We start from the raw sequence: 18132 nt of genomic DNA on the forward strand, positions 1-18132 counted from the left end.
CTCATTTTGGTGGCCAATAACGTATCAGTTGCACAACAATTAAGTATGAAAACAGGAAAACCTTATACATCTTCTTTCCTTTGGTAAGTGTGGCTACCCCTTTATCACCATTAAACATTTGATTCCATAAGTTGAGATACAAATGAAGTCATTGATGTGGCAAAAGTAGTAATTGACCTGTATTTCACAGCAGGCAGACTCATGTGTGTGGTCATTGTCTACGGTGCTATTGACTTCATTCTGGTGGCCAATGACGTATCAGTTGCACTACAATTAAGTATGAAAACAGGAAAACCTTATACATTACCTTTTCTTTGGTAAGTGTGGCTACCCCTTTATCACCTTTAAACATTAGATTCCATAAGTTGAGATACAAATGAAGTCATTGATGTGGAAAAAGTAGTAACGGGCCTCTATTTGACAGCAGGCAGACTCCTGCAAGTGGTAATTGGCTACAGTGCTGTTGACTTCATTCTTGTGGCCAATGACATATCAGTTGCACCACAATTAAGTAAGAAAACAGGAAAACCTTATATATCCTCTTTCCTTTGGTAAGTGTGGCTACCCCTTTATCACCTTTAAATATTAAATTCCATAAGTTGAGATACTAATGAAGTTATTGATGTGGCAAAAGTAGTAATGGGCCTTTATTTCACAGCAGGCAGACTCATGGGTGTGGTCACTGTCTACGGTGCTATTGACTTCATACTTGTGGCCAATGACATATCAGTTGCACCACAATTAAGTATGAAAACAGGAAAACCTTATACATCGTCTTTCCTTTGGTAAGTGTGGCTACCCCTTTATCACCTTTAAACATTAGATTCCATAAGTTGAGATACAAATGAAGTCATTGATGTGGCAAAAGTAGTAATGGGCCTTTATTTCACAGCAGGCAGACTCATGTGTGTGATCATTGTCTACGGTGCTATTGACCTCATTTTGGTGGCCAATAACGTATCAGTTGCACAACAATTAAGTATGAAAACAGGAAAACCTTATACATTAGCTTTCCTTTGGTAAGTGTGGCTACCCCTTTATCACCATTAAACATTAGATTCCATAAGTTGAGATACAAATGAAGTCATTGATGTGGCAACAGTAGTAATGGACCTTTATTTCACAGCAGGCAGACTCATGTGTGTGATCATTGTCTACGGTGCTATTGACCTCATTTTGGTGGCCAATAACGTATCAGTTGCACAATAATTAAGTATGAAAACAGGAAAACCTTATACATTACCTTTCCTTTGGTAAGTGTGGCTACCCCTTTATCACCATTAAACATTAGATTCCATAAGTTGAGATACAAATGAAGTCATTGATGTGGCAAAAGTAGTAATGGGCCTTTATTTCACTGCAGGCAGACTCATGTGTGTCGTCATTGTCTACGGTGCTATTGAATTCATTCTGGTGGCCAATGACGTATCAGTTGCACCACAATTAAGTATGAAAACAGGAAAACCTTATACATCTTCTTTCCTTTGGTAAGTGTGGCTACCCCTTTATCACCTTTTAACATTCGATTTCATAAGTTGAGATACAAATGAAGTCATTGATGTGGCAAAAGTAGTAATGGGCCTTTATTTCACAGCAGGCAGACTCATGTGTGTGGTCATTGTCTACGGTGCTATTGACTTCATTCTGGTGGCCAATGACGTATCAGTTGCACTACAATTAAGTATGAAAACAGGAAAACCTTATACATTACCTTTCCTTTGGTAAGTGTGGCTACCCCTTTATCACCATTAAACATTAGATTCCATAAGTTGAGATACAAATGAAGTCATTGATGTGGCAAAAGTAGTAATGGGCCTTTATTTCACAGCAGGCAGACTCATGTGTGTCGTCATTGTCTACGGTGCTATTGAATTCATTCTGGTGGCCAATGACGTATCAGTTGCACCACAATTAAGTATGAAAACAGGAAAACCTTATACATCTTCTTTCCTTTGGTAAGTGTGGCTACCCCTTTATCACCTTTAAACATTAGATTTCATAAGTTGAGATACAAATGAAGTCATTGATGTGGCAAAAGTAGTAATGGGCCTTTATTTCACAGCAGGCAGACTCATGTGTGTGGTCATTGTCTACGGTGCTATTGACTTCATTCTTGTTTCCAATGACATATCAGTTGCACCACAATTAAGTATGAAAACAGGTAAACCTTTTACATTACCTTTCCTTTGGTAAGTGTGGCTACCACTTTATCACCATTAAACATTAGATTCCATAAGCTGAGATGCAAATGAAGTCATTGATGTGGCAAAAGTAGTAATGGGCCTTTATTTCACAGCAGGCAGACTCATGTGTGTGATCATTGTCTACGGTGCTATTGACCTCATTTTGGTGGCTAATAACGTATCAGTTGCACAACAATTAAGTATGAAAACAGGAAAACCTTATACATTACCTTTCCTTTGGTAAGTGTGGCTACCCCTTTATCACCTTTAAACATTAGATTCCATAAGTTGAGATACAAATGAAGTCATTGATGTGGCATAAGTAGTAATGGGCCTTTATTTCACAGCAGGCAGACTCATGTGTGTGGTCATTGTCTACGGTGCTATTGACTTCATTCTGGTGGCCAATGACGTATCAGTTGCACTACAATTAAGTATGAAAACAGGAAAACCTTATACATTACCTTTCCTTTGGTAAGTGTGGCTACCCCTTTATCACCATTAAACATTAGATTCCATAAGTTGAGATACAAATGAAGTCATTGATGTGGCAAAAGTAGTAATGGGCCTTTATTTCACAGCAGGCAGACTCATGTGTGTCGTCATTGTCTACGGTGCTATTGAATTCATTCTGGTGGCCAATGACGTATCAGTTGCACCACAATTAAGTATGAAAACAGGAAAACCTTATACATCTTCTTTCCTTTGGTAAGTGTGGCTACCCCTTTATCACCTTTAAACATTAGATTTCATAAGTTGAGATACAAATGAAGTCATTGATGTGGCAAAAGTAGTAATGGGCCTTTATTTCACAGCAGGCAGACTCATGTGTGTGGTCATTGTCTACGGTGCTATTGACTTCATTCTTGTTTCCAATGACATATCAGTTGCACCACAATTAAGTATGAAAACAGGTAAACCTTTTACATTACCTTTCCTTTGGTAAGTGTGGCTACCACTTTATCACCATTAAACATTAGATTCCATAAGCTGAGATGCAAATGAAGTCATTGATGTGGCAAAAGTAGTAATGGGCCTTTATTTCACAGCAGGCAGACTCATGTGTGTGATCATTGTCTACGGTGCTATTGACCTCATTTTGGTGGCCAATAACGTATCAGTTGCACAACAATTAAGTATGAAAACAGGAAAACCTTATACATTACCTTTCCTTTGGTAAGTGTGGCTACCCCTTTATCACCTTTAAACATTAGATTCCATAAGTTGAGATACAAATGAAGTCATTGATGTGGCATAAGTAGTAATGGGCCTTTATTTCACAGCAGGCAGATTCATGTGTGTGGTCATTGTCTACGGTGCTATTGACTTCATTCTGGTGGCCAATGACGTATCAGTTGCACCACAATTAAGTACGAAAACAGGAAAACCTTATACATCTTCTTTCCTTTGGTAAGTGTGGCTACCCCTTTATCACCTTTAAACATTAGATTCCATAAGTTGAGATACAAATGAAGTCGTTGATGTGGCAAAAGTAGTAATGGGCCTTTATTTCACAGCAGGCAGACTCATGTGTGTGGTCATTGTCTACGGTGCTATTGACTTCATTCTTGTTTCCAATGACATATCAGTTGCACCACAATTAAGTATGAAAACAGGTAAACCTTTTACATTACCTTTCCTTTGGTAAGTGTGGCTACCACTTTATCACCATTAAACATTAGATTCCATAAGCTGAGATGCAAATGAAGTCATTGATGTGGCAAAAGTAGTAATGGGCCTTTATTTCACAGCAGGCAGACTCATGTGTGTGATCATTGTCTACGGTGCTATTGACCTCATTTTGGTGGCCAATAATGTATCAGTTGCACAACAATTAAGTATGAAAACAGGAAAACCTTATTCATTATCTTTCCTTTGGTAAGTGTGGCTACCCCTTTATCACCGTTAAACATTAGATTCCATAAGTTGAGATACAAATGAAGTCATTGACGTGGCAAAAGTAGTAATGGGCCTTTATTTCACAGCAGGCAGACTCATGTGTGTGGTCATTGTCTACGGTGCTATTGACTTCATTCTGGTGGCCAATGACGTATCAGTTGCACTACAATTAAGTATGAAAACAGGAAAACCTTATACATTACCTTTCCTTTGGTAAGTGTGGCTACCCCTTTATCACCTTTAAACATTAGATTCCATAAGTTGAGATACAAATGAAGTCATTGATGTGGCAAAAGTAGTAATGGGCCTTTATTTCACAGCAGGCAGACTCATGGGTGTGGTCACTGTCTACGGTGCTATTGACTTCATACTTGTGGCCAATGACATATCAGTTGCACCACAATTAAGTATGAAAACAGGAAAACCTTATACATCCTCTTTCCTTTGGTAAGTGTGGCTACCCCTTTATCACCTTTAAACATTAGATTCCATAAGTTGAGATACAAATGAAGTCATTGATGTGGCAAAAGTAGTAATGGGCCTTTATTTCACAGCAGGCAGACTCATGGGTGTGGTCATTGTCTACGGTGCTATTGACATCATTCTTGTGGCCAATGATATATCAGTTGCTCCACAATTAAGTATGAATACAGGAAAACCTTATATATCTCTTCTCCTTATGTGAGGGTGGCTACCCCTTTATCACTTTTAAACATTAGATTCCATAAGTTGAGATACAAATGAAGTTATTGATGTGGCAAAAGTAGTAATTGGCCTTTATTTCACAGCCTACAGACTCAAGTGTGTGTGGTCATTGTCTACGGAGCTATTGACTTCATTCTTGTGGCCAATGACATATCAGTTGCACCACATTTAAGTATGAAAACAGGAAAAGTCTTTTACATCTTCTATCCTTTGGTAAGTGTGGCTACCCCTTTATCACCTTTAAACATTTGATTCCGTAAGTTGAGATACAAATGAAGTCATTGATGTGGCAAAAGCAGTAATGGGCCTTTATTACACAGCAGGCAGACACATGCGTGAGGTCATTGTCTACGGTGCTATTGACTTCATTTTGGTGGCCAATAACCTATCAGTTGCACCACAATTAAGTATGAAAACAGGTAAACCTTATACATCTTCTTTCCTTTGGTAAGTGTGGCTAGCCCTTTATCACCTTTAAACATTAGATTACATAAGTTGAGATACAAATGAAGTCATTGATGTGGCAAAAGTACTAATGGGCCTTTATTTCACAGCAGGCAGACTTCTGGGTGTGGTCACTGTCTACGGTGCTATTGACCTCATTCTTGTGGCCAATGACATATCAGTTGCACCACAATTAAGTATGAAATCAGGAAAACCTTATACGTCTTCTTTCCTTTGGTAAGTGTGGCTACCCCTTTATCACCTTTAAACATTGGATTCCATAAGTTGAGATACAAATGAAGTCTTTGTTGTGGCAAAAATAGTAATGGGCCTTTATTTCACAGCAGGCAGACTCATGTGTGTGGTCCTTGTCTACTGTTCTATTGACTTCTTTCTTGGAGCCAATGAAATATCAGTTGCACCACAATTAAGTATGAATACAGGAAAACCTTATACCTCTTCTTTCCTTTGGTAAGTGTGGCTACCCCTTTATCACCTTTAAACATTAGATTCCATAAGTTGAGATACAAATGAAGTCATTGATGTGGCAAAAGTAGTAATGTGCCTTTATTTCACAGCAGGCAGATTCATGTGTGTGGTCATTGTCTACGGTGCTATTGACTTCATTCTGGTGGCCAATGACGTATCAGTTGCACCACAATTAAGTACGAAAACAGGAAAACCTTATACATCTTCTTTCCTTTGGTAAGTGTGGCTACCCCTTTATCACCTTTAAACATTAGATTCCATAAGTTGAGATACAAATGAAGTCGTTGATGTGGCAAAAGTAGTAATGGGCCTTTATTTCACAGCAGGCAGACTCATGTGTGTGGTCATTGTCTACGGTGCTATTGACTTCATTCTTGTTTCCAATGACATATCAGTTGCACCACAATTAAGTATGAAAACAGGTAAACCTTTTACATTACCTTTCCTTTGGTAAGTGTGGCTACCACTTTATCACCATTAAACATTAGATTCCATAAGCTGAGATGCAAATGAAGTCATTGATGTGGCAAAAGTAGTAATGGGCCTTTATTTCACAGCAGGCAGACTCATGTGTGTGATCATTGTCTACGGTGCTATTGACCTCATTTTGGTGGCCAATAACGTATCAGTTGCACAACAATTAAGTATGAAAACAGGAAAACCTTATTCATTACCTTTCCTTTGGTAAGTGTGGCTACCCCTTTATCACCTTTAAACATTAGATTCCATAAGTTGAGATACAAATGAAGTCATTGATGTGGCATAAGTAGTAATGGGCCTTTATTTCACAGCAGGCAGACTCATGTGTGTGGTCATTGTCTACGGTGCTATTGACTTCATTCTGGTGGCCAATGACGTATCAGTTGCACTACAATTAAGTATGAAAACAGGAAAACCTTATACATTACCTTTCCTTTGGTAAGTGTGGCTACCCCTTTATCACATTTAAACATTAGATTCCATAAGTTGAGATACAAATGAAGTCATTGATGTGGCAAAAGTAGTAATGGGCCTTTATTTCACAGCAGGCAGACTCATGGGTGTGGTCACTGTCTACGGTGCTATTGACTTCATACTTGTGGCCAATGACATATCAGTTGCACCACAATTAAGTATGAAAACAGGAAAACCTTATACATCCTCTTTCCTTTGGTAAGTGTGGCTACCCCTTTATCACCTTTAAACATTAGATTCCATAAGTTGAGATACAAATGAAGTCATTGATGTGGCAAAAGTAGTAATGGGCCTTTATTTCACAGCAGGCAGACTCATGGGTGTGGTCATTGTCTACGGTGCTATTGACATCATTCTTGTGGCCAATGATATATCAGTTGCTCCACAATTAAGTATGAATACAGGAAAACCTTATATATCTCTTCTCCTTATGTGAGGGTGGCTACCCCTTTATCACTTTTAAACATTAGATTCCATAAGTTGAGATACAAATGAAGTCATTGATGTGGCAAAAGTAGTAATTGGCCTTTATTTCACAGCCTACAGACTCATGTGTGTGTGGTCATTGTCTACGGAGCTATTGACTTCATTCTTGTGGCCAATGACATATCAGTTGCACCACATTTAAGTATGAAAACAGGAAAAGTCTTTTACATCTTCTATCCTTTGGTAAGTGTGGCTACCCCTTTATCACCTTTAAACATTTGATTCCGTAAGTTGAGATACAAATTAAGTCATTGATGTGGCAAAAGCAGTAATGGGCCTTTATTACACAGCAGGCAGACACGTATGAAAACAGGTAAACCTTATACATCTTCTTTCCTTTGGTAAGTGTGGCTAGCCCTTTATCACCTTTAAACATTAGATTCCATAAGTTGAGATACAAATGAAGTCATTGATGTGGCAAAAGTAGTAATGGGCCTTTATTTCACAGCAGGCACACTCATGGGTGTGGTCACTGTCTACGGTGCTATTGACCTCATTCTTGTGGCCAATGACATATCAGTTGCACCACAATTAAGTATGAAATCAGGAAAACCTTATACGTCTTCTTTCCTTTGGTAAGTGTGGCTACCCCTTTATCACCTTTAAACATTGGATTCCATAAGTTGAGATACAAATGAAGTCTTTGTTGTGGCAAAAATAGTAATGGGCCTTTATTTCACAGCAGGCAGACTCATGTGTGTGGTCCTTGTCTACTGTTCTATTGACTTCTTTCTTGGGGCCAATGAAATATCAGTTGCACCACAATTAAGTATGAATACAGGAAAACCTTATACCTCTTCTTTCCTTTGGTAAGTGTGGCTACCCCTTTATCACCTTTAAACATTAGATTCCATAAGTTGAGATACAAATGAAGTCATTGATGTGGCAAAAGTAGTAATGTGCCTTTATTTCACAGCAGGCAGACTCATGTGTGTGGTCATTGTCTACGGTGCTATTGACTTCATTCTTGTGGCCAATGACTTATCAGTTGCTCCACAATTGAGCATGAAAACAGGAAAACCTTATACATCTTCTTTCCTTTGGTAAGTGTGGCTACCCCTTTATCACCTTTAAACATTAGATTCCATAAATTGAGATACAAATGAAGTCATTGATGTGGCTAAAGTAGTAATGGGCCTTTATTTCACAGTGGGCTGACTCATGTGTGTGGTCCTTGTTTACGGTGTTATTTACTTCACTATTGTGGCCATTGACATATCAGTTGCACTACAATTAAGTATGAAAGCAGGAAAACCTTATACATCTTTTTCATTTGGTAAGTGCAGCTACCCGTTTGTCACCTTTAAACATTAGATTGCATTAATTGAGATACAAATAAAGGCATTGATGTGGCAAAAGTAGTAATGGGCCTTTATTTCACAGCAGGCAGACTCACGTGTGTGGTCCTTGTCTATGGTGCTATTGACTTCATTATTGTGGCCAATGACATATCAGTTGCACCACAATTAAGTATGAAAACAGGAAAACCTTATACATCTTCTTTCTTTTGGTAAGTGTGTATACCCCTTTATCACCTTTAAACATTAGATTCCATAAGCTGAGATACAAATGAAGTCATTGATGTGGCAAAAGTAGTAATGGGCCGTTATTTCACAGCGGGCAGGCTCATGTGGGCTGTCCTTCTCTACGGTGTTATTGACTTCATTACTGTGGCCAATGACATATCAGTTGCACTACAATTAAGTATGAAAGCAGGAAAACCTTATACATCTTCTTTCTTTTGGTACATGCAGCTACCCGTTTGTCAGCTTTAAACATAAGACTGCATTAATTGAGATACAAATGAAGTCCTTGATGTGGCAAAAGTAGTAATGGGCCTTTATTTTACAGCAGGCAGAGTCATGTGTGTGGTCCTTGTCTATGGTGCTATTGACTTCATTATTGTGGCCAATGACATATCAGTGGCACTACAATTAAGTATGAAAGCAGGAAAACCTTATATATCTTCTTCCTTTTGGTAAGTGTGTTTACCCTGTGTAACCTTTAAATATAAGTTTCCATAATTTCAGATACAAATGAAGTCATTGATGTGGCAAAAGTAGTAATGGGCCTTTATTTCACAGCAGGCAGACTCATGTGTCTGGTCACTGTCTACGGTGCTATTGACTTCATACTTGTAGCCCATGACATATCAGTTGCACCACAATTAGGTATGAAAACACGAAAACCTTATACTAAAAACAAAGATTCCAAGACTTACCAAGCGGGAAAGTGCTGGCAGACAGGCACATGAACAAAACACACAAATACACACACAGAATTACGAGCTTTCGCAACTGGCAGTTGCTTCGTCAGGAAGGATGGAAGCACCTTCCTGACGAAGCAACTGCCAGTTGCGGAAGCTCGTAATTCTGTGTGTGTGTTTGTGTGTTTTGTTCATGTGCCTGTCTGCCGGCGCTTTCCCGCTTGGTAAGTCTTGGAATCTTTGTTTTTAATATATTTTTCCCATGTGGAAGTTTCTTTCTGTTTTATTTACATCATCATTAAGGAAAACCTTATACATTAGCTTTCCTTTGGTAAGTGTGGCTACCCCTTTATCACCATTAAACATTAGATTCCATAAGTTGAGATACAAATGAAGTCATTGATGTGGCAAAAGTAGTAATGGGCCTTTATTTCACAGCAGGCAGACTCATGTGTGTGGTCATTGTCTACGGTGCTATTGACTTCATTCTTGTGGCCAATGACATATCAGTTGCACTACAAATAAGTATGAATGCAGGAAAACCTTATACATCTTCTTTCTTTTGGTAAGTGCGCCTACCCGTTTGTCACCTTTAAATGTTAGATTGCATTAATTGAGATACAAATGAAGTCATTGATGTGGCAAAAGTAGTAATGGGCCTTTGTTTCACAGCAGGCAGACTCATGTGTTTGGTCCTTGTCTATGGCGCTGTTGACTTCATTATTGTGGCCAATGACATATCAGTTGCACTACAATTAATTATGAAAGAAGGAAAACCTTATACATCTTCTTTCTTTTGGTAAGTGCGGCTACCCGTTTGTCACCTTTAAACATAAGATTGTATTAATTGAGATACAAATGAAGTCAGTGATGTGGCAAAAGTAGTAATGGGCCTTTGTTTCACAGCAGGCAGACTCATGTGTGTGGTCCTTGTCTATGGTGCTATTGACTTCATTATTGTGGCCAATGACATATCAGTTGCACCACAATTAAGGTTGAAAACAGGAAAACCTTATACATCTTCTATCTTTTGGTAAGTGTGGCTACCCCATTATCACCTTTAAACATTAGATTCCATAAGTTGAGTTACAAATGAAGTCATTGATGTGGCAAAAGTAGTAATGGGCCTTTATTTCACAGCTGGCAGACTCATGTGTGTGGTCCTTGTCTACGGTGCTATTGACTTCATTATTGTGGCCAATGACATATCAGTTGCACCACAATGAAGTATGAAAACAGGAAAACCTTATACATCTTCTTTCTTTTGGTAAGTGTGGCTACCCCTTTATCACCTTTAAACATTGGATTCCATAAGTTGAGATACAAATGAAGTCATTGATGTGGCAAATGTAGTAATGGGCCTTTTATTTCACAGCAGGCAGACCCTTGTGTTCCTTCTCTACGGTGCTATTGACTAAATTCTTGTGGCCAATGACATATCAGTTGCACCACAATTAAGTATGAAAACAGGAAAACCTTATACATCTTCTTTCCTTATGTAAGTGTGGCTACCCCTTTATCACCTTTAAACATTAGATTCCATAAGTTGAGATACAAATGAAGTCATTGATGTGGCAAAAGTAGTAATGGGCCTTTATTTCACAGCAGGCAGACTCATGTGTGTGGTCATTGTCTACGGTGCTATTGAGTTCATTCTTGTGGCCAATGACATATCAGTTGCACCACAATGAAGTATGGGAACAGGAAAACCTTATACATCTTCTTTCCTTTGGTAAGTGTGGCTACCCCTTTATCACCATTTAACATTAGATTCCATAAGTTGAGATACAAATGAAGTCATTGATGTGGCAAAACTAGTAATGGGCCTTTATTTCACAACAGGCAGACTCATGTGTGTGGTCATTGTCTACGGTGCTATTGACTTCATTCTTGTGGCTAATGACATATACGTTGCACCACAATTAATTATGAAAACAGGAAAACCTTATACATCTTCTTTCCTTTGGCAAGTGTGGCTACCCCTTTATCACCATTTAACATTAGATTCCATAAGTTGAGATACAAATGAAGTCATTGATGTGGCAAAAGTAGTAATGGGCCTTTATTTCACAGCAGTGAGAAACATGTGTGAGATCACTGTGTATGGTGCTATTGACTTCATTCTTGTGGCCAATGACATATCAGTTGCACCACAATGAAGTATGCGAACAGGAAAACCTTATACATCTTCTTTCCTTATGTAAGTGTGGCTACCCCTTTATCACCTTTAAACATTAGATTCCATAAGTTGAGATACAAATGAAGTCATTGATGTGGCAAAAGTAGTAATGGGCCTTTATTTCACAGCAGGCAGACTCATGTGTGTGGTCATTGTCTACGGTGCTATTGAGTTCATTCTTGTGGCCAATGACATATCAGTTGCACCACAATGAAGTATGGGAACAGGAAAACCTTATACATCTTCTTTCCTTTGGTAAGTGTGGCTACCCCTTTATCACCATTTAACATTAGATTCCATAAGTTGAGATACAAATGAAGTCATTGATGTGGCAAAACTAGTAATGGGCCTTTATTTCACAGCAGGCAGACTCATGTGTGTGGTCATTGTCTACGGTGCTATTGACTTCATTCTTGTGGCTAATGACATATACGTTGCACCACAATTAATTATGAAAACAGGAAAACCTTATACATCTTCTTTCCTTTGGCAAGTGTGGCTACCCCTTTATCACCATTTAACATTAGATTCCATAAGTTGAGATACAAATGAAGTCATTGATGTGGCAAAAGTAGTAATGGGCCTTTATTTCACAGCAGGGAGAATCATGTGTGAGATCACTGTGTATGGTGCTATTGACTTCATTCTTGTGGCCAATGACATATCAGTTGCACAATTAAGTATGAAAGCAGGAAAACCTTATATATCTTCTTCCTTTTGGTAAGTTTGTTTACCCTGTGTAACCTTTAAACATAAGTTTCCATAATTTGAGATACAAATGAAGTCATTGATGTGGCAAAAGTAGTAATGGGCCTTTATTTCACAGCAGGAAGACCCATGTGTGTGGTCATTGTCTACGGTGCTATTGACTTCATTCTTGTGGCCAATGACATATCAGTTGCACCACAATGAAGTATGAAAACAGGAAAATCTTATACATCTTCTTTCCTTTGGTAAGTGTGGCTACCCCTTTATCACCTTTAAACATTAGATTCCATAAGTTGAGATACAAATGAAGTCATTGATGTGGAAGAAGTAGTAATGGGACTTTATTTCACAGCACACACACACATGTGTGTGGTCCTTGTCTATGGTGCTATTGACTTCATTCTTGTGGCCAATGACATATCAGTTGCACCACAATGAAGTATGAGAACAGGAAAACCTTATACATCTTCTTTCCTTATGTAAGTGTGGCTACCCCTTTATCACCTTTAAACATTAGATTCCATAAGTTGAGATACAAATGAAGTCATTGATGTGGCATAAGTAGTAATGGGCCTTTATTTCACAGCAGGCAGACTCATGTGTGTGGTCATTGTCTACGGTGCTATTGACTTCATTCTGGTGGCCAATGACGTATCAGTTGCACTACAATTAAGTATGAAAACAGGAAAACCTTATACATTACCTTTCCTTTGGTAAGTGTGGCTACCCCTTTATCACCTTTAAACATTAGATTCCATAAGTTGAGATACAAATGAAGTCATTGATGTGGCAAAAGTAGTAATGGGCCTTTATTTCACAGCAGGCAGACTCATGTGTGTCGTCATTGTCTACGGTGCTATTGAATTCATTCTGGTGGCCAATGACGTATCAGTTGCACCACAATTAAGTATGAAAACAGGAAAACCTTATACATCTTCTTTCCTTTGGTAAGTGTGGCTACCCATTTATCACCTGTAAACATTAGATTCCATAAGTTGAGATACAAATGAAGTCATTGATGTGGCAAAAGTAGTAATGGGCCTTTATTTCACAGCAGGCAGACTCATGTGTGTGGTCATTGTCTACGGTGCTATTGACTTCATTCTTGTTTCCAATGACATATCAGTTGCACCACAATTAAGTATGAAAACAGGTAAACCTTTTACATTACCTTTCCTTTGGTAAGTGTGGCTACCACTTTATCACCATTAAACATTAGATTCCATAAGCTGAGATGCAAATGAAGTCATTGATGTGGCAAAAGTAGTAATGGGCCTTTATTTCACAGCAGGCAGACTCATGTGTGTGATCATTGTCTACGGTGCTATTGACCTCATTTTGGTGGCCAATAACGTATCAGTTGCACAACAATTAAGTATGAAAACAGGAAAACCTTATACATTACCTTTCCTTTGGTAAGTGTGGCTACCCCTTTATCACCTTTAAACATTAGATTCCATAAGTTGAGATACAAATGAAGTCATTGATGTGGCATAAGTAGTAATGGGCCTTTATTTCACAGCAGGCAGACTCATGTGTGTGGTCATTGTCTACGGTGCTATTGACTTCATTCTGGTGGCCAATGACGTATCAGTTGCACTACAATTAAGTATGAAAACAGGAAAACCTTATACATTACCTTTCCTTTGGTAAGTGTGGCTACCCCTTTATCACCTTTAAACATTAGATTCCATAAGTTGAGATACAAATGAAGTCATTGATGTGGCAAAAGTAGTAATGGGCCTTTATTTCACAGCAGGCAGACTCATGTGTGTCGTCATTGTCTACGGTGCTATTGAATTCATTCTGGTGGCCAATGACGTATCAGTTGCACCACAATTAAGTACGAAAACAGGAAAACCTTATACATCTTCTTTCCTTTGGTAAGTGTGGCTACCCCTTTATTACCTTTAAAGATTAGATTCCATAAGTTGAGATACAAATGAAGTCGTTGATGTGGCAAAAGTAGTAATGGGCCTTTATTTCACAGCAGGCAGACTCATGTGTGTGGTCATTGTCTACGGTGCTATTGACTTCATTCTTGTTTCCAATGACATATCAGTTGCACCACAATTAAGTATGAAAACAGGTAAACCTTTTACATTACTTTTCCTTTGGTAAGTGTGGCTACCACTTTATCACCTTTAAACATTAGATTCCATAAGTTAAGATACAAATGAAGTCATTGATGTGGCAAAAGTAGTAATGGGCCTTTATTTCACAGCAGGCAGACTCATGTGTGTGATCATTGTCTACGGTGCTATTGACCTCATTTTGGTGGCCAATAACGTATCAGTTGCACAACAATTAAGTATGAAAACAGGAAAACCTTATACATTAGCTTTCCTTTGGTAAGTGTGGCTACCCCTTTATCACCATTAAACATTAGATTCCATAAGTTGAGATACAAATGAAGTCATTGATGTGGCAAAAGTAGTAATGGACCTTTATTTCACAGCAGGCAGACTCATGTGTGTGGTCATTGTCTACGGTGATATTGAATTCATTCTGGTGGCCAATGACGTATTAGTTGCACCACAATTAAGTATGAAAACAGGAAAACCTTATACATCTTCTTTCCTTTGGTAAGTGGGGCTACCCCTTTATCACCTTTAAACATTAGATTCCATAAGTTGAGATACAAATGAAGTCATTGATGTGGCAAAAGTAGTAATGGGCCTCTATTTGACAGCAGGCAGACTCCTGTAAGTGGTAATTGGCTACGGTGCTGTTGACTTCATTCTTGTGGCCAATGACATATCAGTTGCACCACAATTAAGTAAGAAAACAGGAAAACCTTATACATCTTCTTTCCTTTGGTAAGTGGGGCTACCCCTTTATCACCTTTAAACATTAGATTCCATAAGTTGAGATACAAATGAAGTCATTGATGTGGCAAAAGTAGTAATGGGCCTCTATTTGACAGCAGGCAGACTCCTGCAAGTGGTAATTGGCTACGGTGCTGTTGACTTCATTCTGGTGGCCAATGACATATCAGTTGCACCACAATTAAGTATGAAAACAGGAAAACCTTATACATCCTCTTTCCTTTGGTAAGAGTGGCTACCCCTTTATCACCTTTAAACATTAGATTCCATAAGTTGAGATACAAATGAAGTCATTGATGTGGCAAAAGTAGTAATGGGCCTTTATTTCACAGCAGGCAGACTCATGTGTGTGGTCATTGTCTACGGTGCTATTGACCTCATTTTGGTGGCCAATAACGTATCAGTTGCACAACAATTAAGTATGAAAGCAGGAAAACCTTATACATTACCTTTCCTTTGGTAAGTGTGGCTACCCCTTTATCACCTTTAAACATTAGATTCCATAAGTTGAGATACAAATGAAGTCATTGATGTGGCAAAAGTAGTAATGGGCCTTTATTTCACAGCAGGCAGACTCATGTGTGTGATCATTGTCTACGGTGCTATTGACCTCATTTTGGTGGCCAATAACGTATCAGTTGCACAACAATTAAGTATGAAAACAGGAAAACCTTATACATTACCTTTCCTTTGGTAAGTGTGGCTACCCCTTTATCACCTTTAAACATTAGATTCCATAAGTTGAGATACAAATGAAGTCATTGATGTGGCAAAAGTAGTAATGGGCCTTTATTTCACAGCAGGCAGACTCATGGGTGTGGTCACTGTCTACGGTGCTATTGACTTCATACTTGTGGCCAATGACATATCAGTTGCACCACAATTAAGTATGAAAACAGGAAAACCTTATACATCCTCTTTCCTTTGGTAAGTGTGGCTACCCCTTTATCACCTTTAAACATTGGATTCCATAAGTTGAGATACAAATGAAGTCATTGATGTGGCAAAAGTAGTAATGGGCCTTTATTTCACAGCAGGCAGACTCATGGGTGTGGTCATTGTCTACGGTGCTATTGACATCATTCTTGTGGCCAATGACATATCAGTTGCTCCACAATTAAGTATGAATACAGGAAAACCTTATATATCTCTTCTCCTTATGTGAGGGTGGCTACCCCTTTATCACTTTTAAACATTAGATTCCATAAGTTGAGATACAAATGAAGTCATTGATGTGGCTAAAGTAGTAATTGGCCTTTATTTCACAGCAGTCAGACTCAAGTGTGTGTGGTCATTGTCTACGGAGCTATTGACTTCATTCTTGTGGCCAATGACATATCAGTTGCACCACATATAAGTATGAAAACAGGAAAAGTCTTTTACATCTTCTATCCTTTGGTAAGTGTGGTTACCCCTTTATCACCTTTAAACATTTGATTCCGTAAGTTGAGATACAAATGAAGTCATTGATGTGGCAAAAGCAGTAATGGGCCTTTATTACACAGCAGGCAGACTCATGTGTGTGGTCCTTGTCTACGGTGTAATTGACTTCATTCTTGTGGCCAATGAAATATCATTTGCACCACAATTAAGTATGAAAACAGGAAAACCTTATACATCTTCTTTCCTTTGGTAAGTGTGGCTAGCTCTTTATCACCTTTAAACATTAGATTCCATAAGTTGAGATACAAATGAAGTCATTGATGTGGCAAAAGTAGTAATTTGCCTTTATTTCACAGCAGCAGACTCATGGGTGTGGTCACTGTCTACGATGCTATTGACTTCATTCTTGTGGCCAATGACATATCAGTTGCACCGCAATTAAGTATGAAAACAGGAAAACCTTATACATCTTCTTTCCTTTGGTAAGTGTGGCTACCCCTTTATCACCTTTAAACATTAGTTTCCATAAGTTGAGATACAAATGAAGTCATTGATGTGGCAAAAGTAGTAATGGGCCTTTATTTCACTGCAGGGAGAATCATGTGTGTGATAATTGTGTATGGTGATATTGACTTCATTCTTGTGGCCAGTGACATATCAGTTGCACCACAATTAGGTATGAAAGCAGGAAAACCTTATATATCTTCTTCCTTTGGTAAGTGTGTTTACCCTGTGTAACCTTTAAACATAAGTTTCCATAATTTGAGATACAAATGAAATCATTGATGTGGCAAAAGTATTAATGGGCCTTTATTTCACAGCAGGCAGACTCATGTGTGAGGTCATTGTCTACGGTGCTATTGACTTCATTTTGGTGGCCAATAACCTAACAGTTGCACCACAATTAAGTATGAAAACAGGTAAACCTTATACATCTTCTTTCCTTTGGTAAGTGTGGCTAGCCCTTTATCACCTTTAAACATTAGACTCCATAAGTTGAGATACAAATGAAGTCATTGATGTGGCAAAAGTAGTAATGGGACTTTATTTCACAGCAGGCAGACTCATGGGTTTGGTCACTGTCTACGGTACTATTGACCTCATTCTTGTGGCCAATGTCATATCAGTTGCACCACAATTAAGTATAAAATCAGGAAAACCTTATACGTCTTCTTTCCTTTGGTAAGTGTGGCTACCCCTTTATCACCTTTAAACATTGGATTCCATAAGTTGAGATACAAATGAAGTCTTTGTTGTGGCAAAAATAGTAATGTGCCTTTATTTCACAGCAGGCAGACTCATGTGTGTGGTCATTGTCTACGGTGCTATTGACTTCATTCTTGTGGCCAATGACTTATCAGTTGCACCACAATTGAGCATGAAAACAGGAAAACCTTATACATCTTCTTTCCTTTGGTAAGTGTGGCTACCCCTTTATCACCTTTAAACATTAGATTCCATAAATTGAGTTACAAATGAAGTCATTGATGTGGCTAAAGTAGTAATGGGCCTTTATTTCACAGTGGGCTGACTCATGTGTGTGGTCCTTGTTTACGGTGTTATTTACTTCACTATTGTGGCCAATGACATATCAGTTGCACTACAATTAAGTATGAAAGCAGGAAAACCTTATACATCTTTTTCATTTGGTAAGTGCAGCTACCCGTT

Source organism: Schistocerca gregaria, chromosome 7 (assembly GCF_023897955.1).
Source record: "Schistocerca gregaria isolate iqSchGreg1 chromosome 7, iqSchGreg1.2, whole genome shotgun sequence".
In the NCBI taxonomy this organism is placed as follows: domain Eukaryota; kingdom Metazoa; phylum Arthropoda; class Insecta; order Orthoptera; family Acrididae; genus Schistocerca; species Schistocerca gregaria.